At 51.4% G+C, this 24,991-nt stretch overlaps 43 non-coding genes across 43 annotated transcripts; all 43 read left to right on the top strand.

Moving 5' to 3' along the window:
• Positions 1-561: 561 nt before the first annotated feature.
• TRNAI-AAU (transfer RNA isoleucine (anticodon AAU)) lies at positions 562-635 on the top strand. Its single transcript has one exon. It is a non-coding gene; the product is annotated as a tRNA-Ile (tRNA).
• A 147-nt stretch (positions 636-782) lies between these two features.
• On the top strand, positions 783-856 carry TRNAI-AAU (transfer RNA isoleucine (anticodon AAU)). The gene has a single exon. It is a non-coding gene; the product is annotated as a tRNA-Ile (tRNA).
• A 589-nt stretch (positions 857-1,445) lies between these two features.
• Positions 1,446-1,519, top strand: TRNAI-AAU (transfer RNA isoleucine (anticodon AAU)). The gene has a single exon. It is a non-coding gene; the product is annotated as a tRNA-Ile (tRNA).
• Positions 1,520-1,666: 147 nt separating this feature from the next.
• TRNAI-AAU (transfer RNA isoleucine (anticodon AAU)) lies at positions 1,667-1,740 on the top strand. The gene has a single exon. It is a non-coding gene; the product is annotated as a tRNA-Ile (tRNA).
• A 147-nt stretch (positions 1,741-1,887) lies between these two features.
• On the top strand, positions 1,888-1,961 carry TRNAI-AAU (transfer RNA isoleucine (anticodon AAU)). The gene has a single exon. It is a non-coding gene; the product is annotated as a tRNA-Ile (tRNA).
• A 368-nt stretch (positions 1,962-2,329) lies between these two features.
• Positions 2,330-2,403, top strand: TRNAI-AAU (transfer RNA isoleucine (anticodon AAU)). Its single transcript has one exon. It is a non-coding gene; the product is annotated as a tRNA-Ile (tRNA).
• A 147-nt stretch (positions 2,404-2,550) lies between these two features.
• TRNAI-AAU (transfer RNA isoleucine (anticodon AAU)) lies at positions 2,551-2,624 on the top strand. The gene has a single exon. It is a non-coding gene; the product is annotated as a tRNA-Ile (tRNA).
• Positions 2,625-3,434: 810 nt separating this feature from the next.
• TRNAI-AAU (transfer RNA isoleucine (anticodon AAU)) lies at positions 3,435-3,508 on the top strand. Its single transcript has one exon. It is a non-coding gene; the product is annotated as a tRNA-Ile (tRNA).
• Positions 3,509-4,760: 1,252 nt separating this feature from the next.
• Positions 4,761-4,834, top strand: TRNAI-AAU (transfer RNA isoleucine (anticodon AAU)). Its single transcript has one exon. It is a non-coding gene; the product is annotated as a tRNA-Ile (tRNA).
• A 368-nt stretch (positions 4,835-5,202) lies between these two features.
• TRNAI-AAU (transfer RNA isoleucine (anticodon AAU)) lies at positions 5,203-5,276 on the top strand. Its single transcript has one exon. It is a non-coding gene; the product is annotated as a tRNA-Ile (tRNA).
• A 586-nt stretch (positions 5,277-5,862) lies between these two features.
• On the top strand, positions 5,863-5,936 carry TRNAI-AAU (transfer RNA isoleucine (anticodon AAU)). Its single transcript has one exon. It is a non-coding gene; the product is annotated as a tRNA-Ile (tRNA).
• Positions 5,937-6,083: 147 nt separating this feature from the next.
• Positions 6,084-6,157, top strand: TRNAI-AAU (transfer RNA isoleucine (anticodon AAU)). Its single transcript has one exon. It is a non-coding gene; the product is annotated as a tRNA-Ile (tRNA).
• Positions 6,158-6,304: 147 nt separating this feature from the next.
• TRNAI-AAU (transfer RNA isoleucine (anticodon AAU)) lies at positions 6,305-6,378 on the top strand. The gene has a single exon. It is a non-coding gene; the product is annotated as a tRNA-Ile (tRNA).
• A 147-nt stretch (positions 6,379-6,525) lies between these two features.
• Positions 6,526-6,599, top strand: TRNAI-AAU (transfer RNA isoleucine (anticodon AAU)). Its single transcript has one exon. It is a non-coding gene; the product is annotated as a tRNA-Ile (tRNA).
• A 147-nt stretch (positions 6,600-6,746) lies between these two features.
• On the top strand, positions 6,747-6,820 carry TRNAI-AAU (transfer RNA isoleucine (anticodon AAU)). Its single transcript has one exon. It is a non-coding gene; the product is annotated as a tRNA-Ile (tRNA).
• A 147-nt stretch (positions 6,821-6,967) lies between these two features.
• On the top strand, positions 6,968-7,041 carry TRNAI-AAU (transfer RNA isoleucine (anticodon AAU)). Its single transcript has one exon. It is a non-coding gene; the product is annotated as a tRNA-Ile (tRNA).
• Positions 7,042-7,188: 147 nt separating this feature from the next.
• TRNAI-AAU (transfer RNA isoleucine (anticodon AAU)) lies at positions 7,189-7,262 on the top strand. The gene has a single exon. It is a non-coding gene; the product is annotated as a tRNA-Ile (tRNA).
• Positions 7,263-7,626: 364 nt separating this feature from the next.
• TRNAI-AAU (transfer RNA isoleucine (anticodon AAU)) lies at positions 7,627-7,700 on the top strand. The gene has a single exon. It is a non-coding gene; the product is annotated as a tRNA-Ile (tRNA).
• Positions 7,701-7,847: 147 nt separating this feature from the next.
• TRNAI-AAU (transfer RNA isoleucine (anticodon AAU)) lies at positions 7,848-7,921 on the top strand. The gene has a single exon. It is a non-coding gene; the product is annotated as a tRNA-Ile (tRNA).
• Positions 7,922-8,510: 589 nt separating this feature from the next.
• TRNAI-AAU (transfer RNA isoleucine (anticodon AAU)) lies at positions 8,511-8,584 on the top strand. Its single transcript has one exon. It is a non-coding gene; the product is annotated as a tRNA-Ile (tRNA).
• A 368-nt stretch (positions 8,585-8,952) lies between these two features.
• TRNAI-AAU (transfer RNA isoleucine (anticodon AAU)) lies at positions 8,953-9,026 on the top strand. Its single transcript has one exon. It is a non-coding gene; the product is annotated as a tRNA-Ile (tRNA).
• A 588-nt stretch (positions 9,027-9,614) lies between these two features.
• On the top strand, positions 9,615-9,688 carry TRNAI-AAU (transfer RNA isoleucine (anticodon AAU)). The gene has a single exon. It is a non-coding gene; the product is annotated as a tRNA-Ile (tRNA).
• A 147-nt stretch (positions 9,689-9,835) lies between these two features.
• TRNAI-AAU (transfer RNA isoleucine (anticodon AAU)) lies at positions 9,836-9,909 on the top strand. The gene has a single exon. It is a non-coding gene; the product is annotated as a tRNA-Ile (tRNA).
• A 367-nt stretch (positions 9,910-10,276) lies between these two features.
• On the top strand, positions 10,277-10,350 carry TRNAI-AAU (transfer RNA isoleucine (anticodon AAU)). Its single transcript has one exon. It is a non-coding gene; the product is annotated as a tRNA-Ile (tRNA).
• Positions 10,351-10,496: 146 nt separating this feature from the next.
• Positions 10,497-10,570, top strand: TRNAI-AAU (transfer RNA isoleucine (anticodon AAU)). The gene has a single exon. It is a non-coding gene; the product is annotated as a tRNA-Ile (tRNA).
• A 147-nt stretch (positions 10,571-10,717) lies between these two features.
• Positions 10,718-10,791, top strand: TRNAI-AAU (transfer RNA isoleucine (anticodon AAU)). Its single transcript has one exon. It is a non-coding gene; the product is annotated as a tRNA-Ile (tRNA).
• Positions 10,792-10,938: 147 nt separating this feature from the next.
• Positions 10,939-11,012, top strand: TRNAI-AAU (transfer RNA isoleucine (anticodon AAU)). The gene has a single exon. It is a non-coding gene; the product is annotated as a tRNA-Ile (tRNA).
• Positions 11,013-11,159: 147 nt separating this feature from the next.
• TRNAI-AAU (transfer RNA isoleucine (anticodon AAU)) lies at positions 11,160-11,233 on the top strand. The gene has a single exon. It is a non-coding gene; the product is annotated as a tRNA-Ile (tRNA).
• Positions 11,234-12,264: 1,031 nt separating this feature from the next.
• Positions 12,265-12,338, top strand: TRNAT-AGU (transfer RNA threonine (anticodon AGU)). Its single transcript has one exon. It is a non-coding gene; the product is annotated as a tRNA-Thr (tRNA).
• A 147-nt stretch (positions 12,339-12,485) lies between these two features.
• TRNAI-AAU (transfer RNA isoleucine (anticodon AAU)) lies at positions 12,486-12,559 on the top strand. The gene has a single exon. It is a non-coding gene; the product is annotated as a tRNA-Ile (tRNA).
• A 147-nt stretch (positions 12,560-12,706) lies between these two features.
• TRNAI-AAU (transfer RNA isoleucine (anticodon AAU)) lies at positions 12,707-12,780 on the top strand. The gene has a single exon. It is a non-coding gene; the product is annotated as a tRNA-Ile (tRNA).
• Positions 12,781-12,927: 147 nt separating this feature from the next.
• TRNAI-AAU (transfer RNA isoleucine (anticodon AAU)) lies at positions 12,928-13,001 on the top strand. The gene has a single exon. It is a non-coding gene; the product is annotated as a tRNA-Ile (tRNA).
• Positions 13,002-14,253: 1,252 nt separating this feature from the next.
• TRNAI-AAU (transfer RNA isoleucine (anticodon AAU)) lies at positions 14,254-14,327 on the top strand. Its single transcript has one exon. It is a non-coding gene; the product is annotated as a tRNA-Ile (tRNA).
• Positions 14,328-15,134: 807 nt separating this feature from the next.
• On the top strand, positions 15,135-15,208 carry TRNAI-AAU (transfer RNA isoleucine (anticodon AAU)). The gene has a single exon. It is a non-coding gene; the product is annotated as a tRNA-Ile (tRNA).
• A 147-nt stretch (positions 15,209-15,355) lies between these two features.
• On the top strand, positions 15,356-15,429 carry TRNAI-AAU (transfer RNA isoleucine (anticodon AAU)). Its single transcript has one exon. It is a non-coding gene; the product is annotated as a tRNA-Ile (tRNA).
• Positions 15,430-15,576: 147 nt separating this feature from the next.
• TRNAI-AAU (transfer RNA isoleucine (anticodon AAU)) lies at positions 15,577-15,650 on the top strand. Its single transcript has one exon. It is a non-coding gene; the product is annotated as a tRNA-Ile (tRNA).
• A 147-nt stretch (positions 15,651-15,797) lies between these two features.
• On the top strand, positions 15,798-15,871 carry TRNAI-AAU (transfer RNA isoleucine (anticodon AAU)). Its single transcript has one exon. It is a non-coding gene; the product is annotated as a tRNA-Ile (tRNA).
• Positions 15,872-16,239: 368 nt separating this feature from the next.
• Positions 16,240-16,313, top strand: TRNAI-AAU (transfer RNA isoleucine (anticodon AAU)). The gene has a single exon. It is a non-coding gene; the product is annotated as a tRNA-Ile (tRNA).
• A 147-nt stretch (positions 16,314-16,460) lies between these two features.
• On the top strand, positions 16,461-16,534 carry TRNAI-AAU (transfer RNA isoleucine (anticodon AAU)). Its single transcript has one exon. It is a non-coding gene; the product is annotated as a tRNA-Ile (tRNA).
• A 1,031-nt stretch (positions 16,535-17,565) lies between these two features.
• On the top strand, positions 17,566-17,639 carry TRNAI-AAU (transfer RNA isoleucine (anticodon AAU)). Its single transcript has one exon. It is a non-coding gene; the product is annotated as a tRNA-Ile (tRNA).
• A 147-nt stretch (positions 17,640-17,786) lies between these two features.
• Positions 17,787-17,860, top strand: TRNAI-AAU (transfer RNA isoleucine (anticodon AAU)). Its single transcript has one exon. It is a non-coding gene; the product is annotated as a tRNA-Ile (tRNA).
• Positions 17,861-18,007: 147 nt separating this feature from the next.
• On the top strand, positions 18,008-18,081 carry TRNAI-AAU (transfer RNA isoleucine (anticodon AAU)). Its single transcript has one exon. It is a non-coding gene; the product is annotated as a tRNA-Ile (tRNA).
• A 367-nt stretch (positions 18,082-18,448) lies between these two features.
• Positions 18,449-18,522, top strand: TRNAI-AAU (transfer RNA isoleucine (anticodon AAU)). Its single transcript has one exon. It is a non-coding gene; the product is annotated as a tRNA-Ile (tRNA).
• Positions 18,523-24,991: the final 6,469 nt, after the last annotated feature.

Genomic DNA, 24,991 nt, shown 5'->3' with positions numbered 1-24,991 from the left:
GCAGCTGACCGTACGTGGCGCTGGGAGAGCCAATTTTACCTCTGCCGCGCACTCAACTGTATTGTGTGGATAGAAGAATGACGAATGGAGTGGGTTACCTTGATTCCGTGAACCGTTCTGGCCTGCTAGATCAGTTGGTTAGAGCGTCGTGCTAATAACGCGAAGGTCGTAGGTTCAATCCCTGCGCAGGCCATGGTATTTCTTTTTCTCCTGCACTCAACGCAGCTGACCGTACGTGGCGCTGGGAGAGCCAATTTTACCTCTGCCGCGCACTCAACTGTATTGTGTGGATAGAAGAATGACGAATGGAGTGGGTTACCTTGATTCCGTGAACCGTTCTGGCCTGCTAGATCAGTTGGTTAGAGCGTCGTGCTAATAACGCGAAGGTCGTAGGTTCAATCCCTGCGCAGGCCATGGTATTTCTTTTTCTCCTGCTCTCAACGCCGCTGACCGTACGTGGCGCTGGGAGAGCCAATTTTACCTCTGCCGCGCACTCAACTGTATTGTGTGGATAGAAGAATGACGAATGGAGTGGGTTACCTTGATTCCGTGAACCGTTCTGGCCTGCTAGCTCAGTTGGTTAGAGCGTCGTGCTAATAACGCGAAGGTCGTAGGTTCAATCCCTGCGCAGGCCATGGTATTTCTTTTTCTCCTGCTCTCAACGCAGCTGACCGTACGTGGCGCTGGGAGAGCCAATTTTACCTCTGCCGCGCACTCAACTGTATTGTGTGGATAGAAGAATGACGAATGGAGTGGGTTACCTTGATTCCGTGAACCGTTCTGGCCTGCTAGCTCAGTTGGTTAGAGCGTCGTGCTAATAACGCGAAGGTCGTAGGTTCAATCCCTGCGCAGGCCATGGTATTTCTTTTTCTCCTGCTCTCAACGCAGCTGACCGTACGTGGCGCTGGGAGAGCCAATTTTACCTCTGCCGCGCACTCAACTGTATTGTGTGGATAGAAGAATGACGAATGGAGTGGGTTACCTTGATTCCGTGAACCGTTCTGGCCTGCTAGATCAGTTGGTTAGAGCGTCGTGCTAATAACGCGAAGGTCGTAGGTTCAATCCCTGCGCAGGCCATGGTATTTCTTTTTCTCCTGCTCTCAACGCAGCTGACCGTACGTGGCGCTGGGAGAGCCAATTTTACCTCTGCCGCGCACTCAACTGTATTGTGTGGATAGAAGAATGACGAATGGAGTGGGTTACCTTGATTCCGTGAACCATTCTGGCCTGCTAGATCAGTTGGTTAGAGCGTCGTGCTAATAACGCGAAGGTCGTAGGTTCAATCCCTGCGCAGGCCATGGTATTTCTTTTTCTCCTGCTCTCAACGCAGCTGACCGCAAGTGGCGCTGGGAGAGCCAATTTTACCTCTGCCGCGCACTCAACTGTATTGTGTGGATAGAAGAATGACGAATGGAGTGGGTTACCTTCATTCCGTGAACCGTTCTGGCCTGCTAGCTCAGTTGGTTAGAGCGTCGTGCTAATAACGCGAAGGTCGTAGGTTCAATCCCTGCGCAGGCCATGGTATTTCTTTTTCTCCTGCTCTCAACGCAGCTGACCGTACGTGGCGCTGGGAGAGCCAATTTTACCTCTGCCGCGCACTCAACTGTATTGTGTGGATAGAAGAATGACGAATGGAGTGGGTTACCTTGATTCCGTGAACCGTTCTGGCCTGCTAGCTCAGTTGGTTAGAGCGTCGTGCTAATAACGCGAAGGTCGTAGGTTCAATCCCTGCGCAGGCCATGGTATTTCTTTTTCTCCTGCTCTCAACGCAGCTGATCGTACGTGGCGCTGGGAGAGCCAATTTTACCTCTGCCGCGCACTCAACTGTATTGTGTGGATAGAAGAATGACGCATGGAGTGGGTTACCTTGATTCCGTGAACCGTTCTGGCCTGCTAGCTCAGTTGGTTAGAGCGTCGTGCTAATAACGCGAAGGTCGTAGGTTCAATCCCTGCGCAGGCCATGGTATTTCTTTTTCTCCTGCTCTCAACGCAGCTGACCGTACGTGGCGCTGGGAGAGCCAATTTTACCTCTGCCGCGCACTCAACTGTATTGTGTGGATAGAAGAATGACGAATGGAGTGGGTTACCTTCATTCCGTGAACCGTTCTGGACTGCTAGCTCAGTTGGTTAGAGCGTCGTGCTAATAACGCGAAGGTCGTAGGTTCAATCCCTGCGCAGGCCATGGTATTTCTTTTTCTCCTGCTCTCAACGCAGCTGACCGTACGTGGCGGTGGGAGAGCCAATTTTACCTCTGCCGCGCACTCAACTGTATTGTGTGGATAGAAGAAGGACGAATGGAGTGGGTTACCTTGATTCCGTGAACCGTTCTAGCCTGCTAGCTCAGTTGGTTAGAGCGTCGTGCTAATAACGCGAAGGTCGTAGGTTCAATCCCTGCGCAGGCCATGGTATTTCTTTTTCTCCTGCTCTCAACGCAGCTGACCGTACGTGGCGCTGGGAGAGCCAATTTTACCTCTGCCGCACACTCAACTGTATTGTGTGGATAGAAGAATGACGAATGGAGTGGGTTACCTTGATTCCGTGAACCGTTCTGGCCTGCTAGCTCAGTTGGTTAGAGCGTCGTGCTAATAACGCGAAGGTCGTAGGTTCAATCCCTGCGCAGGCCATGGTATTTCTTTTTCTCCTGCTCTCAACGCAGCTGACCGTACGTGGCGCTGGGAGAGCCAATTTTACCTCTGCCGCGCACTCAACTGTATTGTGTGGATAGAAGAATGACGAATGGAGTGGGTTACCTTGATTCCGTGAACCGTTCTGGCCTGCTAGATCAGTTGGTTAGAGCGTCGTGCTAATAACGCGAAGGTTGTAGGTTCAATCCCTGCGCAGGCCATGGTATTTCTTTTTCTCCTGCTCTCAACGCAGCTGACCGTACGTGGCGCTGGGAGAGCCAATTTTACCTCTGCCGCGCACTCAACTGTATTGTGTGGATAGAAGAATGACGAATGGAGTGGGTTACCTTGATTCCGTGAACCGTTCTGGCCTGCTAGCTCACTTGGTTAGAGTGTCATGCTAATAACGCGAAGGTCGTAGGTTCAATCCCTGCGCAGGCCATGGTATTTCTTTTTCTCCTGCTCTCAACGCAGCTGACCGTACGTGGCGCTGGGAGAGCCAATTTTACCTCTGCCGCGCACTCAACTGTATTGTGTGGATAGAAGAATGACGAATGGAGTGGGTTACCTTGATTCCGTGAACCGTTCTGGCCTGCTAGATCAGTTGGTTAGAGCGTCGTGCTAATAACGCGAAGGTCGTAGGTTCAATCCCTGCGCAGGCCATGGTATTTCTTTTTCTCCTGCTCTCAACGCAGCTGACCGTACGTGGCGCTGGGAGAACCAATTTTACCTCTGCCGCGCACTCAACTGTATTGTGTGGATAGAAGAATGACGAATGGAGTGGGTTACCTTGATTCCGTGAACCGTTCTGGCCTGCTAGCTCAGTTGGTTAGAGCGTCGTGCTAATAACGCGAAGGTCGTAGGTTCAATCCCTGCGCAGGCCATGGTATTTCTTTTTCTCCTGCTCTCAACGCAGCTGACCGCACGTGGCGCTGGGAGAGCCAATTTTACCTCTGCCGCGCACTCAACTGTATTGTGTGGATAGAAGAATGACGAATGGAGTGGGTTACCTTGATTCCGTGAACCGTTCTGGCCTGCTAGATCAGTTGGTTAGAGCGTCGTGCTAATAACGCGAAGGTCGTAGGTTCAATCCCTGCGCAGGCCATGGTATTTCTTTTTCTCCTGCTCTCAACGCAGCTGACCGCACGTGGCGCTGGGAGAGCCAATTTTACCTCTGCCGCGCACTCAACTGTATTGTGTGGATAGAAGAATGACGAATGGAGTGGGTTACCTTGATTCCGTGAACCGTTCTGGCCTGCTAGATCAGTTGGTTAGAGCGTCGTGCTAATAACGCGAAGGTCGTAGGTTCAATCCCTGCGCAGGCCATGGTATTTCTTTTTCTCCTGCTCTCAACGCAGCTGACCGTACGTGGCGCTGGGAGAGCCAATTTTACCTCTGCCGCGCACTCAACTGTATTGTGTGGATAGAAGAATGACGAATGGAGTGGGTTACCTTGATTCCGTGAACCGTTCTGGCCTGCTAGATCAGTTGGTTAGAGCGTCGTGCTAATAACGCGAAGGTCGTAGGTTCAATCCCTGCGCAGGCCATGGTATTTCTTTTTCTCCTGCTCTCAACGCAGCTGACCGCACGTGGCGCTGGGAGAGCCAATTTTACCTCTGCCGCGCACTCAACTGTATTGTGTGGATAGAAGAATGACGAATGGAGTGGGTTACCTTGATTCCGTGAACCGTTCTGGCCTGCTAGATCAGTTGGTTAGAGCGTCGTGCTAATAACGCGAAGGTCGTAGGTTCAATCCCTGCGCAGGCCATGGTATTTCTTTTTCTCCTGCTCTCAACGCAGCTGACCGTACGTGGCGCTGGGAGAGCCAATTTTACCTCTGCCGCGCACTCAACTGTATTGTGTGGATAGAAGAATGACGAATGGAGTGGGTTACCTTGATTCCGTGAACCGTTCTGGCCTGCTAGATCAGTTGGTTAGAGCGTCGTGCTAATAACGCGAAGGTCGTAGGTTCAATCCCTGCGCAGGCCATGGTATTTCTTTTTCTCCTGCTCTCAACGCAGCTGACCGCACGTGGCGCTGGGAGAGCCAATTTTACCTCTGCCGCGCACTCAACTGTATTGTGTGGATAGAAGAATGACGAATGGAGTGGGTTACCTTCATTCCGTGAACCGTTCTGGCCTGCTAGCTCAGTTGGTTAGAGCGTCGTGCTAATAACGCGAAGGTCGTAGGTTCAATCCCTGCGCAGGCCATGGTATTTCTTTTTCTCCTGCTCTCAACGCAGCTGACCGTACGTGGCGCTGGGAGAGCCAATTTTACCTCTGCCGCGCACTCAACTGTATTGTGTGGATAGAAGAAGGACGAATGGAGTGGGTTACCTTGATTCCGTGAACCGTTCTGGCTTGCTAGCTCAGTTGGTTAGAGCGTCGTGCTAATAACGCGAAGGTCGTAGGTTCAATTCCTGCGCACGCCATGGTATTTCTTTTTCTCCTGCTCTCAACGCAGCTGACCGTACGTGGCGCTGGGAGAGCCAATTTTACCTCTGCCGCGCACTCAACTGTATTGTGTGGATAGAAGAATGACGAATGGAGTGGGTTACCTTGATTCCGTGAACCGTTCTGGCCTGCTAGCTCAGTTGGTTAGAGCGTCGTGCTAATAACGCGAAGGTCGTAGGTTCAATCCCTGCGCAGGCCATGGTATTTCTTTTTCTCCTGCTCTCAACGCAGCTGACCGTACGTGGCGCTGGGAGAGCCAATTTTACCTCTGCCGCGCACTCAACTGTATTGTGTGGATAGAAGAAGGACGAATGGAGTGGGTTACCTTGATTCCGTGAACCGTTCTAGCCTGCTAGCTCAGTTGGTTAGAGCGTCGTGCTAATAACGCGAAGGTCGTAGGTTCAATCCCTGCGGACGCCATGGTATTTCTTTTTCTCCTGCTCTCAACGCAGCTGACCGTACGTGGCGCTGGGAGAGCCAATTTTACCTCTGCCGCGCACTCAACTGTATTGTGTGGATAGAAGAATGACGAATGGAGTGGGTTACCTTGATTCCGTGAACCGTTCTGACCTGCTAGCTCAGTTGGTTAGAGCGACGTGCTAATAACGCGAAGGTCGTAGGTTCAATCCCTGCGCAGGCCATGGTATTTCTTCTCCTGCTCTCAACGCAGCTGACCGTACGTGGCGCTGGGAGAGCCAATTTTACCTCTGACGCGCACTCAACTGTATTGTGTGGATAGAAGAATGACGAATGGAGTGGGTTACCTTGATTCCGTGAACCGTTCTGGCCTGCTAGCTCAGTTGGTTAGAGCGTCGTGCTAATAACGCGAAGGTCGTAGGTTCAATCCCTGCGCAGGCCATGGTATTTCTTTTTCTCCTGCTCTCAACGCAGCAGACCGTACGTGGCGCTGGGAGAGCCAATTTTACCTCTGCCGCGCACTCAACTGTATTGTGTGGATAGATGAATGACGAATGGAGTGGGTTACCTTGATTCCGTGAACCGTTCTGGCCTGCTAGCTCAGTTGGTTAGAGTGTCGTGCTAATAACGCGAAGGTCGTAGGTTCAATCCCTGCGCAGGCCATGGTATTTCTTTTTCTCCTGGTCTCAACGCAGCTGACCGTACGTGGCGCTGGGAGAGCCAATTTTACCTCTGACGCGCACTCAACTGTATTGTGTGGATAGAAGAATGACGAATGGAGTGGGTTACCTTCATTCCGTGAACCGTTCTGGCCTGCTAGCTCAGTTGGTTAGAGCGTCGTGCTAATAACGCGAAGGTCGTAGGTTCAATCCCTGCGCAGGCCATGGTATTTCTTTTTCTCCTGCTCTCAACGCAGCAGACCGTACGTGGCGCTGGGAGAGCCAATTTTACCTCTGCCGCGCACTCAACTGTATTGTGTGGATAGAAGAATGACGAATGGAGTGGGTTACCTTGATTCCGTGAACCGTTCTGGCCTGCTAGCTCAGTTGGTTAGAGTGTCGTGCTAATAACGCGAAGGTCGTAGGTTCAATCCCTGCGCAGGCCATGGTATTTCTTTTTCTCCTGGTCTCAACGCAGCTGACCGTACGTGGCGCTGGGAGAGCCAATTTTACCTCTGACGCGCACTCAACTGTATTGTGTGGATAGAAGAATGACGAATGGAGTGGGTTACCTTGATTCCGTGAACCGTTCTGGCCTGCTAGCTCAGTTGGTTAGAGCGTCGTGCTAATAACGCGAAGGTCGTAGGTTCAATCCCTGCGCAGGCCATGGTATTTCTTTTTCTCCTGCTCTCAACGCAGCTGACCGTACGTGGCGCTGGGAGAGCCAATTTTACCTCTGCCGCGCACTCAACTGTATTGTGTGGATAGAAGAATGACGAATGGAGTGGGTTACCTTGATTCCGTGAACCGTTCTGGCCTGCTAGCTCAGTTGGTTAGAGCGTCGTGCTAATAACGCGAAAGTCGTAGGTTCAATCCCTGCGCAGGCCATGGTATTTCTTTTTCTCCTGCTCTCAACGCAGCTGACCGTACGTGGCGCTGGGAGAGCCAATTTTACCTCTGCCGCGCACTCAACTGTATTGTGTGGATAGAAGAATGACGAATGGAGTGGGTTACCTTGATTCCGTGAACCGTTCTGGCCTGCTAGCTCAGTTGGTTAGAGTGTCGTGCTAATAACGCGAAGGTCGTAGGTTCAATCCCTGCGCAGGCCATGGTATTTCTTTTCCTCCTGCTCTCAACGCAGCTGACCGTACGTGGCGCTGGGAGAGCCAATTTTACCTCTGCCGCGCACTCAACTGTATTGTGTGGATAGAAGAAAGACGAATGGAGTGGGTTACCTTGATTCCGTGAACCGTTCTGGCCTGCTAGCTCAGTTGGTTAGAGCGTCGTGCTAATAACGCGAAGGTCGTAGGTTCAATCCCTGCGCAGTCCATGGTATTTTTCTCCTGCTCTCAACGCAGCTGACCGTACGTGGCGCTGGGAGAGCCAATTTTACCTCTGCCGCGCACTCAACTGTATTGTGTGGATAGAAGAAGGACGAATGGAGTGGGTTACCTTGATTCCGTGAACCGTTCTGGCCTGCTAGCTCAGTTGGTTAGAGCGTCGTGCTAATAACGCGAAGGTCGTAGGTTCAATCCCTGCGCAGGCCATGGTATTTCTTTTTCTCCTGCTCTCATCGCAGCTGACCGTACGTGGCGCTGGGAGAGCCAATTTTACCTCTGCCGCGCACTCAACTGTATTGTGTGGATAGAAGAAAGACGAATGGAGTGGGTTACCTTGATTCCGTGAACCGTTCTGGCCTGCTAGCTCAGTTGGTTAGAGCGTCGTGCTAATAACGCGAAGGTCGTAGGTTCAATCCCTGCGCAGGCCATGGTATTTCTTTTTCTCCTGCTCTCAACGCAGCTGACCGTACGTGGCGCTGGGAGAGCCAATTTTACCTCTGCCGCGCACTCAACTGTATTGTGTGGATAGAAGAAGGACGAATGGAGTGGGTTACCTTGATTCCGTGAACCGTTCTGGACTGCTAGCTCAGTTGGTTAGAGCGTCGTGCTAATAACGCGAAGGTCGTAGGTTCAATCCCTGCGCAGGCCATGGTATTTCTTTTTCTCCTGCTCTCAACGCAGCTGACCGTACGTGGCGCCGGGAGAGCCAATTTTACCTCTGCCGCGCACTCAACTGTATTTTGCGGATAGAAGAAGGACGAATGGAGTGGGTTACCTTGATTCCGTGAACCGTTCTGGCCTGCTAGCTCAGTTGGTTAGAGCGTCGTGCTAATAACGCGAAGGTCGTAAGTTCAATCCCTGCGCAGGCCATGGTATTTCTTTTTCTCCTGCTCTCAACGCAGCTGACCGTACGTGGCGCTGGGAGAGCCAATTTTACCTCTGCCGCGCACTCAACTGTACTGTGTGGATAGAAGAAGGACGAATGGAGTGGGTTACCTTGATTCAGTGAACCGTTCTGGCCTGCTAGCTCAGTTGGTTAGAGCGTCGTGCTAATAACGCGAAGGTCGTAGGTTCAATCCCTGCGCAGGCCATGGTATTTCTTTTTCTCCTGCTCTCAACGCAGCTGACCGTACGTGGCGCTGGGAGAGCCAATTTTACCTCTGCCGCGCACTCAACTGTATTGTGTGGATAGAAGAAGGACGAATGGAGTTGGTTACCTTGATTCCGTGAACCGTTCTGGCCTGCTAGCTCAGTTGGTTAGAGCGTCGTGCTAATAACGCGAAGGTCGTAGGTTCAATCCCTGCGCAGTCCATGGTATTTCCTTTTCTCCTGCTCTCAACGCAGCTGACCGTACGTGGCGCTGGGAGAGCCAATTTTACCTCTGCCGCGCACTCAACTGTATTGTGTGGATAGAAGAATGACGAATGGGGTGGGTTACCTTGATTCCGTGAACCGTTCTGGCCTGCTAGCTCAGTTGGTTAGAGCGTCGTGCTAATAACGCGAAGGTCGTAGGTTCAATCCCTGCGCAGGCCATGGTATTTCTTTTTCTCCTGCTCTCAACGCAGCTGACCGTACGTGGCGCTGGGAGAGCCAATTTTACCTCTGCCGCGCACTCAACTGTATTGTGTGGATAGAAGAAGGACGTATGGAGTGGTTACCTTGATTCCGTGAACCGTTCTGGCCTGCTAGCTCAGTTGGTTAGAGCGTCGTGCTAATAACGCGAAGGTCGTAGGTTCAATCCCTGCGCAGTCCATGGTATTTCTTTTTCTCCTGCTCTCAACGCAGCTGACCGTACGTGGCGCTGGGAGAGCCAATTTTACCTCTGCCGCGCACTCAACTGTATTATGTGGATAGAAGAAGGACGTATGGAGTGGGTTACCTTGATTCCGTGAACCGTTCTGGCCTGCTAGCTCAGTTGGTTAGAGCGTCGTGCTAATAACGCGAAGGTCGTAGGTTCAATCCCTGCGCAGTCCATGGTATTTCTTTTTCTCCTGCTCTCAACGCAGCTGACCGTACGTGGCGCTGGGAGAGCCAATTTTACCTCTGCCGCGCACTCAACTGTATTGTGTGGATAGAAGAAGGACGAATGGAGTGGGTTACCTTGATTCCGTGAACCGTTCTGGCCTGCTAGCTCAGTTGGTTAGAGCGTCGTGCTAATAACGCGAAGGTCGTAGGTTCAATCCCTGCGCAGGCCATGGTATTTCTTTTTCTCCTGCTCTCAACGCAGCTGACCGTACGTGGCGCTGGGAGAGCCAATTTTACCTCTGCCGCGCACTCAACTGTATTGTGTGGATAGAAGAACGACGAATGGAGTGGGTTACCTTGATTCCGTGAACCGTTCTGGCCTGCTAGCTCAGTTGGTTAGAGCGTCGTGCTAATAACGCGAAGGTCGTAGGTTCAATCCCTGCGCAGGCCATGGTATTTCTTTTTCTCCTGCTCTCAACGCAGCTGACCGTACGTGGCGCTGGGAGAGCCAATTTTACCTCTGCCGCGCACTCAACTGTACTGTGTGGATAGAAGAAGGACGAATGGAGTGGGTTACCTTGATTCCGTGAACCGTTCTGGCCTGCTAGCTCAGTTGGTTAGAGCGTCGTGCTAATAACGCGAAGGTCGTAGGTTCAATCCCTGCGCAATCCATGGTATTTCTTTTTCTCCTGCTCTCAACGCAGCTGACCGTACGTGGCGCTGGGAGAGCCAATTTTACCTCTGCCGCGCACTCAACTGTACTGTGTGGATAGAAGAAGGACGAATGGAGTGGGTTACCTGATTCCGTGAACCGTTCTGGCCTGCTAGCTCAGTTGGTTAGAGCGTCGTGCTAATAACGCGAAGGTCGTAGGTTCAATCCCTGCGCAAGCCATGGTATTTCTTTTTCTCCTGCTCTCAACGCAGCTGACCGTACGTGGCGCTGGGAGAGCCAATTTACCTCTGCCGCGCACTCAACTGTATTGTGTGGATAGAAGAACGACGAATGGAGTGGGTTACCTTGATTCCGTGAACCGTTCTGGCCTGCTAGCTCAGTTGGTTAGAGCGTCGTGCTAATAACGCGAAGGTCGTAGGTTCAATCCCTGCGCAGGCCATGGTATTTCTTTTTCTCCTGCTCTCAACGCAGCTGACCGTACGTGGCGCTGGGAGAGCCAATTTTACCTCTGCCGCGCACTCAACTGTACTGTGTGGATAGAAGAAGGACGAATGGAGTGGGTTACCTTGATTCCGTGAACCGTTCTGGCCTGCTAGCTCAGTTGGTTAGAGCGTCGTGCTAATAACGCGAAGGTCGTAGGTTCAATCCCTGCGCAGGCCATGGTATTTCTTTTTCTCCTGCTCTCAACGCAGCTGACCGTACGTGGCGCTGGGAGAGCCAATTTTACCTCTGCCGCGCACTCAACTGTATTGTGTGGATAGAAGAAGGACGAATGGAGTGGGTTACCTTGATTCCGTGAACCGTTCTGGCCTGCTAGCTCAGTTGGTTAGAGCGTCGTGCTAATAACGCGAAGGTCGTAGGTTCAATCCCTGCGCAGGCCATGGTATTTCTTTTTCTCCTGCTCTCAACGCCGCTGACCGTACGTGGCGCTGGGAGAGCCAATTTTACCTCTGCCGCGCACTCAACTGTACTGTGTGGATAGAAGAAGGACGAATGGAGTGGGTTACCTTGATTCCGTGAACCGTTCTGGCCTGCTAGCTCAGTTGGTTAGAGCGTCGTGCTAATAACGCGAAGGTCGTAGGTTCAATCCCTGCGCAGGCCATGGTATTTCTTTTTCTCCTGCTCTCAACGCAGCTGACCGTACGTGGCGCTGGGAGAGCCAATTTTACCTCTGCCGCGCACTCAACTGTACTGTGTGGATAGAAGAAGGACGAATGGAGTGGGTTACCTTGATTCCGTGAACCGTTCTGGCCTGCTAGCTCAGTTGGTTAGAGCGTCGTGCTAATAACGCGAAGGTCGTAAGTTCAATCCCTGCGAAGGTAATGGTATTTCTTTTTCTCCTGCTCTCAACGCAGCTGACCGTACGTGGCGCTGGGAGAGCCAATTTTACCTCTGCCGCGCTCTCAACTGTACTGTGTGGATAGAAGAAGGACGAATGGAGTGGGTTACCTTGATTCCGTGAACCGTTCTGGCCTGCTAGCTCAGTTGGTTAGAGCGTCGTGCTAATAACGCGAAGGTCGTAAGTTCAATCCCTGCGCAGGCCATGGTATTTCTTTTTCTCCTACTCTCAACGCAGCTGACCGTACGTGGCGCTGGGAGAGCCAATTTTACCTCTGCCGCGCACTCAACTGTACTGTGTGGATAGAAGAAGGACGAATGGAGTGGGTTACCTTGATTCCGTGAACCGTTCTGGCCTGCTAGCTCAGTTGGTTAGAGCGTCGTGCTAATAACGCGAAGGTCGTAAGTTCAATCCCTGCGCAGGCCATGGTATTTCTTTTTCTCCTACTCTCAACGCAGCTGACCGTACGTGGCGCTGGGAGAGCCAATTTTACCTCTGCCGCGCTCTCAACTGTACTGTGTGGATAGAAGAAGGACGAATGGAGTGGGTTACCTTGATTCCGTGAACCGTTCTGGCCTGCTAGCTCAGTTGGTTAGAGCGTCGTGCTAATAACGCGAAGGTCGTAAGTTCAATCCCTGCGAAGGTAATGGTATATCTTTTTCTCCTGCTCTCAACGCAGCTGACCGTACGTGGCGCTGGGAGAGCCAATTTTACCTCTGCCGCGCACTCAACTGTACTGTGTGGATAGAAGAAGGACGAATGGAGTGGGTTACCTTGATTCCGTGAACCGTTCTGGCCTGCTAGCTCAGTTGGTTAGAGCGTCGTGCTAGTAACGCGAAGGTCGTAAGTTCAATCCCTGCGCAGGCCATGGTATTTCTTTTTCTCCTACTCTCAACGCAGCTGACCGTACGTGGCGCTGGGAGAGCCAATTTTACCTCTGCCGCGCACTCAACTGTACTGTGTGGATAGAAGAAGGACGAATGGAGTGGGTTACCTTGATTCCGTGAACCGTTCTGGCCTGCTAGCTCAGTTGGTTAGAGCGTCGTGCTAATAACGCGAAGGTCGTAGGTTCAATCCCTGCGCAGGCCATGGTATTTCTTTTTCTCCTGCTCTCAACGCAGCTGACCGTACGTGGCGCTGGGAGAGCCAATTTTACCTCTGCCGCGCACTCAACTATACTGTGTGGATAGAAGAAGGACGAATGGAGTGGGTTACCTTGATTCCGTGAACCGTTCTGGCCTGCTAGCTCAGTTGGTTAGAGCGTCGTGCTAATAACGCGAAGGTCGTAGGTTCAATCCCTGCGCAGGCCATGGTATTTCTTTTTCTCCTGCTCTCAACGCAGCTGACCGTACGTGGCGCTGGGAGAGCCAATTTTACCTCTGCCGCGCACTCAACTGTATTGTGTGGATAGAAGAAGGACGAATGGAGTGGGTTACCTTGATTCCGTGAACCGTTCTGGCCTGCTAGCTCAGTTGGTTAGAGCGTCGTGCTAATAACGCGAAGGTCGTAGGTTCAATCCCTGCGCAGGCCATGGTATTTCTTTTTCTCCTGCTCTCAACGCAGCTGACCGTACGTGGCGCTGGGAGAGCCAATTTTACCTCTGCCGCGCACTCAACTGTATTGTGTGGATAGAAGAAGGACGAATGGAGTGGGTTACCTTGATTCCGTGAACCGTTCTGGCCTGCTAGCTCAGTTGGTTAGAGCGTCGTGCTAATAACGCGAAGGTCGTAAGTTCAATCCCTGCGCAGGCCATGGTATTTCTTTTTCTCCTGCTCTCAACGCAGCTGACCGTACGTGGCGCTGGGAGAGCCAATTTTACCTCTGCCGCGCACTCAACTGTACTGTGTGGATAGACGAAGGACGAATGGAGTGGGTTACCTTGATTCCGTGAACCGTTCTGGCCTGCTAGCTCAGTTGGTTAGAGCGTCGTGCTAATAACGCGAAGGTCGTAAGTTCAATCCCTGCGCAGGCCATGGTATTTCTTTTTCTCCTGCTCTCAACGCAGGTGACCGTACGTGGCGCTGGGAGAGCCAATTTTACCTCTGCCGCGCTCTCAACTGTACTGTGTGGATAGAAGAAGGACGAATGGAGTGGGTTACCTTGATTCCGTGAACCGTTCTGGCCTGCTAGCTCAGTTGGTTAGAGCGTCGTGCTAATAACACGAAGGTCGTAGGCTCAATCCCTGCGCAGGCCATGGTATTTCTTTTTCTCCTGCTCTCAACGCAGCTGACCGTACGTGGCGCTGGGAGAGCCAATTTTACCTCTGCCGCGCACTCAACTGTACTGTGTGGATAGAAGAAGGACGAATGGAGTGGGTTACCTTGATTCCGTGAACCGTTCTGGCCTGCTAGCTCAGTTGGTTAGAGCGTCGTGCTAATAACGCGAAGGTCGTAGGCTCAATCCCTGCGCAGGCCATGGTATTTCTTTTTCTCCTGCTCTCAACGCAGCTGACCGTACGTGGCGCTGAGAGAGCCAATTTTACCTCTGCCGCGCACTCAACTGTATTGTGTGGATAGAAGAAGGACGAATGGAGTGGGTTACCTTGATTCCGTGAACCGTTCTCGCCTGCTAGCTTAGTTGGTTAGAGCGTCGTGCTAATAACGCAAAGGTCGTAGGTTCAATCCCTGCGCAGTCCATGGTATTTCTTTTTCTCCTGCTCTCAACGCAGCTGACCGTACGTGGCGCTGGGAGAGCCAATTTTACCTCTGCCGCGCACTCAACTGTATTGTGTGGATAGAAGAAGGACGAATGGAGTGGGTTACCTTGATTCCGTGAACCGTTCTGGCCTGCTAGCTCAGTTGGTTAGAGCGTCGTGCTAATAACGCGAAGGTCGTAGGTTCAATCCCTGCGCAGGCCATGGTATTTCTTTTTCTCCTGCTCTCAACGCAGCTGACCGTACGTGGCGCTGGGAGAGCCAATTTTACCTCTGCCGCGCACTCAACTGTATTGTGTGGATAGAAGAAGGACGAATGGAGTGGGTTACCTTGATTCCGTGAACCGTTCTGGCCTGCTAGCTTAGTTGGTTAGAGCGTCGTGCTAATAACGCGAAGGTCGTAGGTTCAATCCCTGCGCAGTCCATGGTATTTCTTTTTCTCCTGCTCTCAACGCAGCTGACCGTACGTGGCGCTGGGAGAGCCAATTTTACCTCTGCCGCGCACTCAACTGTATTGTGTGGATAGAAGAAGGACGAATGGAGTGGGTTACCTTGATTCCGTGAACCGTTCTGGCCTGCTAGCTGAGTTGGTTAGAGCGTCGTGCTAATAACGCGAAGGTCGTAGGTTCAATCCCTGCGCAGTCCATGGTATTTCTTTTTCTCCTGCTCTCAACGCAGCTGACCGTACGTGGCGCTGGGAGAGCCAATTTTACCTCTGCCGCGCACTCAACTGTATTGTGTGGATAGAAGGACGAATGGAGTGGGTTACCTTGATTCCGTGAACCGTTCTGGCCTGCTAGCTCAGTTGGTTAGAGTGTCGTGCTAATAACGCGAAGGTCGTAAGTTCAATCCCTGCGCAGGCCATGGTATTTCTTTTTCTCCTGCTCTCAACGCAGCTGGCCGTACGTGGCGCTGGGAGAGCCAATTTTACCTCTGCCGCGCACTCAACTGTATTGTGTGGATAGAAGAAGGACGAATGGAGTGGGTTACCTTGATTCCGTGAACCGTTCTGGCCTGCTAGCTCAGTTGGTTAGAGCGTCGTGCTAATAACGCGAAGGTCGTAGGTTCAATCCCTGCGCAGGCCATGGTATTTCTTTTTCTCCTGCTCTCAACGCAGCTGACCGTACGTGGCGCTGGGAGAGCCAATTTTACCTCTGCCGCGCACTCAACTGTATTGTGTGGATAGAAGAAGGACGAATGGAGTGGGTTACCTTGATTCCGTGAACCGTTCTGGCCTGCTAGTTCAGTTGGTTAGAGCGTCGTGCTAATAACGCGAAGGTCGTAGGTTCAATCCCTGCGCAGGCCATGGTATTTCTTTTTCTCCTGCTCTCAACGCAGCTGACCGTACGTGGCGCTGGGAGAGCCAATTTTACCTCTGCCGCGCACTCAACTGTATTGTGTGGATAGAAGAAGGACGAATGGAGTGGGTTACCTTGATTCCGTGAACCGTTCTGGCCTGCTAGCTCAGTTGGTTAGAGCGTCGTGCTAATAACGCGAAGGTCGTAGGTTCAATCCCTGCGCAGGCCATGGTATTTCTTTTTCTCCTGCTCTCAACGCAGCTGACCGTACGTGGCGCTGGGAGAGCCAATTTTACCTCTGCCGCGCACTCAACTGTATTGTGTGGATAGAAGAAGGACGAATGGAGTGGGTTACCTTGATTCCGTGAACCGTTCTGGCCTGCTAGTTCAGTTGGTTAGAGCGTCGTGCTAATAACGCGAAGGTCGTAGGTTCAATCCCTGCGCAGGCCATGGTATTTCTTTTTCTCCTGCTCTCAACGCAGCTGACCGTACGTGGCGCTGGGAGAGCCAATTTTACCTCTGCCGCGCACTCAACTGTATTGTGTGGATAGAAGAAGGACGAATGGAGTGGGTTACCTTGATTCCGTGAACCGTTCTGGCCTGCTAGCTCAGTTGGTTAGAGCGTCGTGCTAATAACGCGAAGGTCGTAAGTTCAATCCCTGCGCAGGCCATGGTATTTCTTTTTCTCCTGCTCTCAACGCAGCTGACCGTACGTGGCGCTGGGAGAGCCAATTTTACCTCTGCCGCGCACTCAACTGTATTGTGTGGATAGAAGAAGGACGAATGGAGTGGGTTACCTTGATTCCGTGAACCGTTCTGGCCTGCTAGCTCAGTTGGTTAGAGCGTCGTGCTAATAACGCGAAGGTCGTAGGTTCAATCCCTGCGCAGGCCATGGTATTTCTTTTTCTCCTGCTCTCAACGCAGCTGACCGTACGTGGCGCTGGGAGAGCCAATTTTACCTCTGCCGCGCACTCAACTGTATTGTGTGGATAGAAGAAGGACGAATGGAGTGGGTTACCTTGATTCCGTGAACCGTTCTGGCCTGCTAGTTCAGTTGGTTAGAGCGTCGTGCTAATAACGCGAAGGTCGTAGGTTCAATCCCTGCGCAGGCCATGGTATTTCTTTTTCTCCTGCTCTCAACGCAGCTGACCGTACGTGGCGCTGGGAGAGCCAATTTTACCTCTGCCGCGCACTCAACTGTATTGTGTGGATAGAAGAAGGACGAATGGAGTGGGTTACCTTGATTCCGTGAACCGTTCTGGCCTGCTAGCTCAGTTGGTTAGAGCGTCGTGCTAATAACGCGAAGGTCGTAAGTTCAATCCCTGCGCAGGCCATGGTATTTCTTTTTCTCCTGCTCTCAACGCAGCTGACCGTACGTGGCGCTGGGAGAGCCAATTTTACCTCTGCCGCGCACTCAACTGTATTGTGTGGATAGAAGAAGGACGAATGGAGTGGGTTACCTTGATTCCGTGAACCGTTCTGGCCTGCTAGCTCAGTTGGTTAGAGCGTCGTGCTAATAACGCGAAGGTCGTAAGTTCAATCCCTGCGCAGGCCATGGTATTTCTTTTTCTCCTGCTCTCAACGCAGCTGACCGTACGTGGCGCTGGGAGAGCCAATTTTACCTCTGCCGCGCACTCAACTGTATTGTGTGGATAGAAGAAGGACGAATGGAGTGGGTTACCTTGATTCCGTGAACCGTTCTGGCCTGCTAGCTCAGTTGGTTAGAGCGTCGTGCTAATAACGCGAAGGTCGTAAGTTCAATCCCTGCGCAGGCCATGGTATTTCTTTTTCTCCTGCTCTCAACGCAGCTGACCGTACGTGGCGCTGGGAGAGCCAATTTTACCTCTGCCGCGCACTCAACTGTATTGTGTGGATAGAAGAAGGACGAATGGAGTGGGTTACCTTGATTCCGTGAACCGTTCTGGCCTGCTAGCTCAGTTGGTTAGAGCGTCGTGCTAATAACGCGAAGGTCGTAAGTTCAATCCCTGCGCAGGCCATGGTATTTCTTTTTCTCCTGCTCTCAACGCAGCTGACCGTACGTGGCGCTGGGAGAGCCAATTTTACCTCTGCCGCGCACTCAACTGTATTGTGTGGATAGAAGAAGGACGAATGGAGTGGGTTACCTTGATTCCGTGAACCGTTCTGGCCTGCTAGCTCAGTTGGTTAGAGCGTCGTGCTAATAACGCGAAGGTCGTAGGTTCAATCCCTGCGCAGGCCATGGTATTTCTGTTTCTCCTGCTCTCAACGCAGCTGACCGTACGTGGCGCTGGGAGAGCCAATTTTACCTCTGCCGCGCACTCAACTGTATTGTGTGGATAGAAGAAGGACGAATGGAGTGGGTTACCTTGATTCCGTGAACCGTTCTGGCCTGCTAGCTCAGTTGGTTAGAGCGTCGTGCTAATAACGCGAAGGTCGTAGGTTCAATCCCTGCGCAGGCCATGGTATTTCTTTTTCTCCTGCTCTCAACGCAGCTGACCGTACGTGGCGCTGGGAGAGCCAATTTTACCTCTGCCGCGCACTCAACTGTATTGTGTGGATAGAAGAAGGACGAATGGAGTGGGTTACCTTGATTCCGTGAACCGTTCTGGCCTGCTAGCTCAGGTGGTTAGAGCGTCGTGCTAATAACGCGAAGGTCGTAGGTTCAATCCCTGCGCAGGCCATGGTATTTCTTTTTCTCCTGCTCTCAACGCAGCTGACCGTACGTGGCGCTGGGAGAGCCAATTTTACCTCTGCCGCGCACTCAACTGTATTGTGTGGATAGAAGAAGGACGAATGGAGTGGGTTACCTTGATTCCGTGAACCGTTCTGGCCTGCTAGCTCAGTTGGTTAAGCGTCGTGCTAATAACGCGAAGGTCGTAGGTTCAATCCCTGCGCAGGCCATGGTATTTCTTTTTCTCCTGCTCTCAACGCAGCTGACCGTACGTGGCGCTGGGAGAGCCAATTTTACCTCTGCCGCGCACTCAACTGTATTGTGTGGATAGAAGAATGACGAATGGAGTGGGTTACCTTGATTCCGTGAACCGTTCTGGCCTGCTAGCTCAGTTGGTTAGAGCGTCGTGCTAATAACGCGAAGGTCGTAGGTTCAATCCCTGCGCAGGCCATGGTATTTCTTTTTCTCCTGCTCTCAACGCAGCTGACCGTACGTGGCGCTGGGAGAGCCAATTTTACCTCTGCCGCGCACTCAACTGTATTGTGTGGATAGAAGAAGGACGAATGGAGTGGGTTACCTTGATTCCGTGAACCGTTCTGGCCTGTTAGCTCAGTTGGTTAGAGCGTCGTGCTAATAACGCGAAGGTCGTAGGTTGGATCTCTGCGCAGGCCAAGGTCTTTTTTTCTCCTGCGCTCAACGAAGCTGACCGTACGTGGCGCTGGGAGGGCCAATTTTACCTCTGCCGCCCACGCAGCCGTATTATGTGGATAGAAGGACGAATGGAGTGGGTTGCCTTGATCCCGTGAACCGTTCTGGCCCTCTAGCTCAGTTGGTTAGAGCGTCGTGCTAATAACGCGAAGGTTGTAGGTTCGATCCCTGCGCAGGCCATGGTATTTCTTTTTCTCCTGCTCTCAACGCAGCTGACCGTACGTGCCGCACGGAGGGCCAGTTTTTCCCCTGCCGCCCTCGCAACCATGTTGTGTGGTTAGAAGGACGAATGGAGTGGGTCACGTTGATTCCGTGAATTGTTCTGGCCTGCTAGTTCAGTGGTTTCTACTCCCGGCCTCCGCAGCGTATGGACGTGTGATGATGGGCTCCGTAGGAGCGCTATAGCGGCCATGTCTGGCCGCGGAAACAGGTTTTTTGAAACTGACAACGAGTACGAGGTCATCCTACCAAGTCTACCTAGAGGTCGTATATTTTTTAATGCAGTTTTTCTTCACGCTGACGTCCGTGCACGACCGTACCACGTCGAAGATTTCCGTGACGCATTGGCTCACCTCAAGTTGCTCCCTGACGTAACCGCCTTGGGGGCGTATCGAAGGAGTCACGTCTGGGTGGTGACTTTCGACAGTGCTCACGCTGTCAAGAAGATGCTCGTCGCTGGTGAAGTGCAAGTGAAGGAACGTCGGTGTTTGATAATTGAGTCAGGAAACCAAGATGTTCCAATGAAGATTCACTGGTTGCTTCCCGGAGTGCCAGATGACGTGCGAGCGGCCTCTGTGCCGTACGGTAAAGTAACTGAGGTCAAGGCTGAGCGTTGGCGGGTACAAGGCGTCACCGATAAAGGGTCGACAATGCGCCTGGTGTCTCTTTCGCTGAAAGGGGGTTCAAGCTGGACGATTTGCCGCATCAGGTGGGCATCCCTGGTGAATTGGCCCTGGTTGCGGTACCGGGCAGGGCCCCCCTCTGCGTGCGCTGGCGTGGCAAGGGTCATGTTCGGCGTGATTGCGAAATTCCGCGGTGTGGTGCGTGCCGTCGGTTCGGGCATTAGGAGAGTGAGTGTGCGCGAACGTATGCCAGCGTGACCGGGCACTCTTCTAACGAAGCAGCGTGCGAGCTGATGATGGATGAGCTTGACGCCGAAGAAGCAGCGACGGGAAAGGGAGGCAACGTTTTGGAGACACTGGTGCCCCATTCAACCAGTGTCGAAGAGGGGAGCGGGAGGCTTTAGCCTGCATCCAGTGTCCCGCAGGACGGTTTGCCTGATGAGAAGGCTGCTGTGTTGGAAGACGCCGCCGCACGTCCTAACGAAGCTTCAGAGAACGCTGAAAGTCAGCAGGAGGAAATGGTGGTCTCCTTGGCTGCAAGCAGCAGTCAGGCTGGAAAGCGACTACGAGAAAATAATTGCGATGCACCGCATACTCCTGAAGGAGGCGCTCCTGGCGAAAGCTCCTGGCGAAAGCTCCTGGAGTGAGTCGTCCGTCTTTCAAGCAGAGGACTACCGTTCCGCCCGACCCGCGGCAGGCAGCCGAGCCGCCTCCGCAGTTAGGTCGACCGCGTGCACCTGGGTGCCTTCGCGTGCAGCGGCAGCATCGACGGACAAAAGGCAGCGTCGCCTTTCAAGTTTCTTAGTCAGCGCAACCACGGACTATTGTGAGTTCAGCGACGTTGCTGCACGTAGCCTCCTTGTTCACAACGTAAACAATAGGCGGTGCTATTTTCTTTAAAAAGAAAGAATGGAGGGAAAAAAGATGCAGCATTACGTATAGCAACGCTTAACGTGAGAGGGCTAGCCGCAAAGTGGCGGCAGTATCAATTCGCCTTCTAATAGAAAATGACATCGACATTGCGGCTATACAAGAGACAAAAGTAGAATCTGAAGAGCAAACTGACCGCATGTTGTTACCTTTTCGATCCTGCTATGACATCTGCGTGAGTCATGCCGTTGGCACTTCTGGGGGTGTTTTGCTTTTGATGCGAAACTCAATTGGTATTGTAGAGTGTGTAAAAGTAGACGCAAGTTTTCGTCTTATTGTTCGCGATTTTTTCTTTGCTCAGATGAAATGGCGAGTGATCTGTATATATGCCCCGAACAAGCAACAAGTGCGCAGAGTTTTCTTTGAGGAACTTGCGCCCCATGTCAGTGCAGAGCGAAATTTTGTTTAACTCGGTGACTTCAATTGTGTTTGCCTGAAGATAGAGCTAGGAGGCACCCTTTGCGCGACCGCAGCGCTCTTTACTTGAACACGTTGATCACAAAGCAAAAGTTTGAAGATGTAGGTTTGCTGTTATCGAATTCTAGTTTGCCACAGTACACTCATTTCCAGCGCGATTCTCCCGCTAGACTAGATAGAGCTTACATATCCGTCGCCCTCGTGCCACTGTGTACCCATTACATGGTGAAACATGTATCATTCAGTGACCATAGCCTGGTTACGTTTACATTAGGTACCAAAAAAACGAATTCGCGCTTCTAACTGGCATCTTTTGAAGATGAATAACAAACTTCTCAAAGACGAGACCTTCGTTAGTAAGACACAAGATAGTATACGAGAAGTACTGACAAGTGGGGCTAATAGTTTTGTTTGCGCGTGGGAGTGTTTCAAAGAAAACGTTAAGATGAGCGCAATCGAACACAGTACTGCGAAACAACACAAAAGAAAACAGGCTGAGAAGCAATTACAATGCCAGCTGGATTTGTTACTCAGTCAAGAATGTTCGCAGCCGGGGCTGCGCAGTACAGAAATCAGAGAAGTTCGTAGGCAGCTGGAAGTGCTAGACAATTATAAGTATAAGGGAGCAGTTATACAGGCACGGGCAGAAATGCTTTGGGTTAGTGAAATGCCAACGAAGCGGGCACATGCGGATGAAAACAGCTACGCAGCGAAAAATGATATCCAAGAGATAATGCTCGGAAATGCAGTCACCCGAGACAACGAAATGATTAAAAGAGCCTATGTCGAACACTACAGCGAATTATTTGGGTGCAGAAACAAACTTGCAAAGGGTTTGGAAAGCACGTTTTTGTCGCTCATGCCAAAACTCAACGAAGAAAGGAAATCATTTCTAGAAGTTCCAGTTACAATCCAAGAAATTAAAAAGCCATAGATGAACTTAGTCCGGGCAAGACGCCTGGTCCAGATGGTTTGAGCGCGGCTTTCTATAAGCGGTTTCGAGAAGAAGTGGCAGGGCATTACACGCTGTTTTAATGGAGGCGTACGAAAAGAAAGAGCTGCCACCGTCCTTCCGGCGAGCGCATATAGTACTAATTCCTAAGAGTAATGATCGCGAGAAGCAGCAATTGGTTTCATCTGTCAGACCTATAACGTTAACGAATGTGGATTATGAAATCTATATGAAGGGGCTAGCAAGGAGATTGCAAACTGTCATCAAAGATGTTGTGGGACCGCACCAGACTTGTGGCATCAAAGGAAGGTCAATAACCACTAACATTCACATTATGAGGAGCATTTTAGAGTGTTGTGTCGTTTTCTCAATGCGCGCTGCTGTGTTACAGGTTGATCTTGAAAAAGCTTTCGATCGCGTCCATCACGACACACTTTTCAGCATATAGGAATATGTAAACTTGGGATCAGTGATTTCGGATGGTGTGAGAATGGCATACAAGGGTTGTTTCACCAATATTGTAGTCAACAAAGAACTCACCGATAGTATCGAAATCCATTCCTCTGTCAGGCAAGGGTGCCCCTTAACCCCCTTGCTATTTGCCATCTTTCTGGAGCCGTTTTGCTTGAAAGTACTGTACAATGAAGGGGTTAGAGGCTTCCAGTTAATGTCAACAGAAGTGAAGGCTCTTTCTTATGCTGATGATATTGCTATTATTTGCAAGGACAAAGAAAGTGTCAAGGAGGCCCTGAACAATGATACAGCATACTGCAGATGTACCGGCAGTGTTATAAACTGGAACAAATGCCTGGGTTTCTGGCAGTGGGAGTGGGAAGACTCTCCTTCCTTATTTCAAAATGTTCAGTGGTCAGATGTGCCTACAAAGTATCTAGGCGTACCAATTCAGCACTACAAGGACAAGACACAGTATTGGCGAGAAGAAACTGAGCATGTGCGTTCGAAAACAACTAAATGGGGTGGCAGGCATTTTTCCATCTTTGCTCGCGCAACAGTGTGTACCCTTTTCCTTGTCGCGAAAGTATGGTACGTTCTGCAGGCGATGTTGATGACAAGAATGTGTGTTCAGAAGCTGCACAGAGTGTTAGCTGTGTATGTGTGGGGATCAACATGGAAGCGCACGAGCCGGACAAACTTGTTTCGCTCAGTGCAGAATGGTGGTTTGGGTCTTGTACATTTGTTTTTAGGGCAAGTTGTCTCGAGATTCACTTTCCTGCGAGACCAAAAGGATCCCTTTTTGAGGACAGTGATGCAAGTGCGGCTGCAAAACCTTTTACCCGAATTTCTGGTTTGTACGCAACGGTTTCATCGTCGAGGTGCGCAGGGGTATTTTCGTGAAGTGGTTGGAGCCTTTCAAATATTGAAAGTGCGATTCTCGATGCAGTACCTTAGTGGCGTAAAACGTAGGCGGCTCTGTACAGACCTGTCAGATTTGATGTTACCAGTGCCAATTTAGCGCATACGTGAATGGTGATGGTCAGGGTGGTGAGGTTCTTAAAAGAGTGAAGAAGATGGCCGTACGGCCATCGGTGAAAACTTTCCTTTTCCACTTACATAGTGGCACACTGCCCGTGAAGCCATGGTTGGAAGAGAAGGGGACATATGTCCCATGGGACACAAACTGTTTAATATGCCGCAAGCCAGAAACCGTAGACCATATATTCTTGGACTGTCGGGATGAAGTCTTTCTTTGGGACATCCTGCAAAGCACGCTAAAGAAAGACCTTCCAATAACGTCGTATGCCATCCATTTTTTGCCAGATGGTAACGAAGACGGCGCACCGTATGATTTGTTCATGCTATTGGTACTGCATGGTGTATGGAAGACACGAATGGGTGTCCATCATGCAGATCAAAATGTGCGACCCGCTAGAGAGTACTTTGTTGAGAATCTTGCTTACCTAAGAGATGTGTATAAGGAAAAAGTTGATAAACCAGAATGGTACACTCTGTTGAATGACCTTTTTGCCCTGAAACGGTTTTAACCTACGAGTGCTGTCTCTGATCAGATAGCACCTTTTAATGTGTTGTATTTGTTTTTCCTGTCTAGTCGGCAATAAAGATAAAAAAGGCCTGCTAGCTCATTTGGTTAGAGCGTCGCGCTAATAACGCGAAGGTCGTACGTGCGATCCTGGAGCAGGCCATGGTTTCCTTTTTTTTCTCCTGCTCTCAGCGCAGCTGACTGTACGTGGCGCAGGGAGGGCCAGATTTTCCGCTGCCGCCCACACACGAGTGTTGTGTGGATAGAAGGACGAATGGAGTGGGTTACTTTGATTCCGTGAATTGTTATAGCCTGCTAGCTCAGTTGGTTAGCGCGTCGTGCTAATAACGCGAAGTCGTAGGTTCGATCCCTGCGCAGGCCATGGTTTCTTTTTTGTCTGCTCTCAGCGCAGCTGACCGTACGTGGCGCAGGGAGGGCCAGTTTTTCCTCTGCCGCCCACACGTGTTGTGTGGATAGAAGAAAGACGAATGGAGTGGGTTACCTTGATTCTGTGAATTGTTCTGGCGTGCTAGCTGATTTGGTTAGAGCGTCGTGCTAATAACGCGATGGTCTTAGGTTCGATCCCTGCGCAGGCCATGGTTTCCTTTTTTCTGCTCTCGGCGCAGCTGACCGTACGTGGCGCAGGGAGGGCCAGTTTTTCCTATGCCGCCCACACAAACGTGTTGTGTGGATAGAAGAAGGACGAATGGAATGGGTTACCTTGATTCCGTGAATTGTTCTGGCGTGCTAGCTCAGTTGGTTAGAGCGTCGTGCTAATAACGCGAAGGTCGTACGTGCGATCCCTGCGCAGGCCATGGTTTCCTTTTTTTTCACTGCACTCAGCGCAGCTGACCGTACGTGGCGCAGGGAGGGCGTTTTTCCTATGCCGCCCACACAAACGTGTTGTGTGGATAGAAGAAGGACGAATGGAGTGGGTTACCTTGATGCCGTGAATTGTTCTGGCGTGCTAGCTCAGTTGGTTAGAGCGTCGGGCTAATAACGCGAAGGTCGTACGTGCGATCCCTGCGCAGGCCATGGTTTCCTTTTTGTTCTCCTGCTCTCAGCGCAGCTG

The sequence above is a fragment of the Amblyomma americanum genome, unplaced genomic scaffold (genome assembly GCF_052857255.1).
Source record: "Amblyomma americanum isolate KBUSLIRL-KWMA unplaced genomic scaffold, ASM5285725v1 scaffold_58, whole genome shotgun sequence".
In the NCBI taxonomy this organism is placed as follows: Eukaryota; Metazoa; Arthropoda; class Arachnida; order Ixodida; family Ixodidae; genus Amblyomma; species Amblyomma americanum.
Note: the sequence above shows the minus strand (reverse complement) of the source record. Positions and strands in the feature narration are given on the sequence as shown.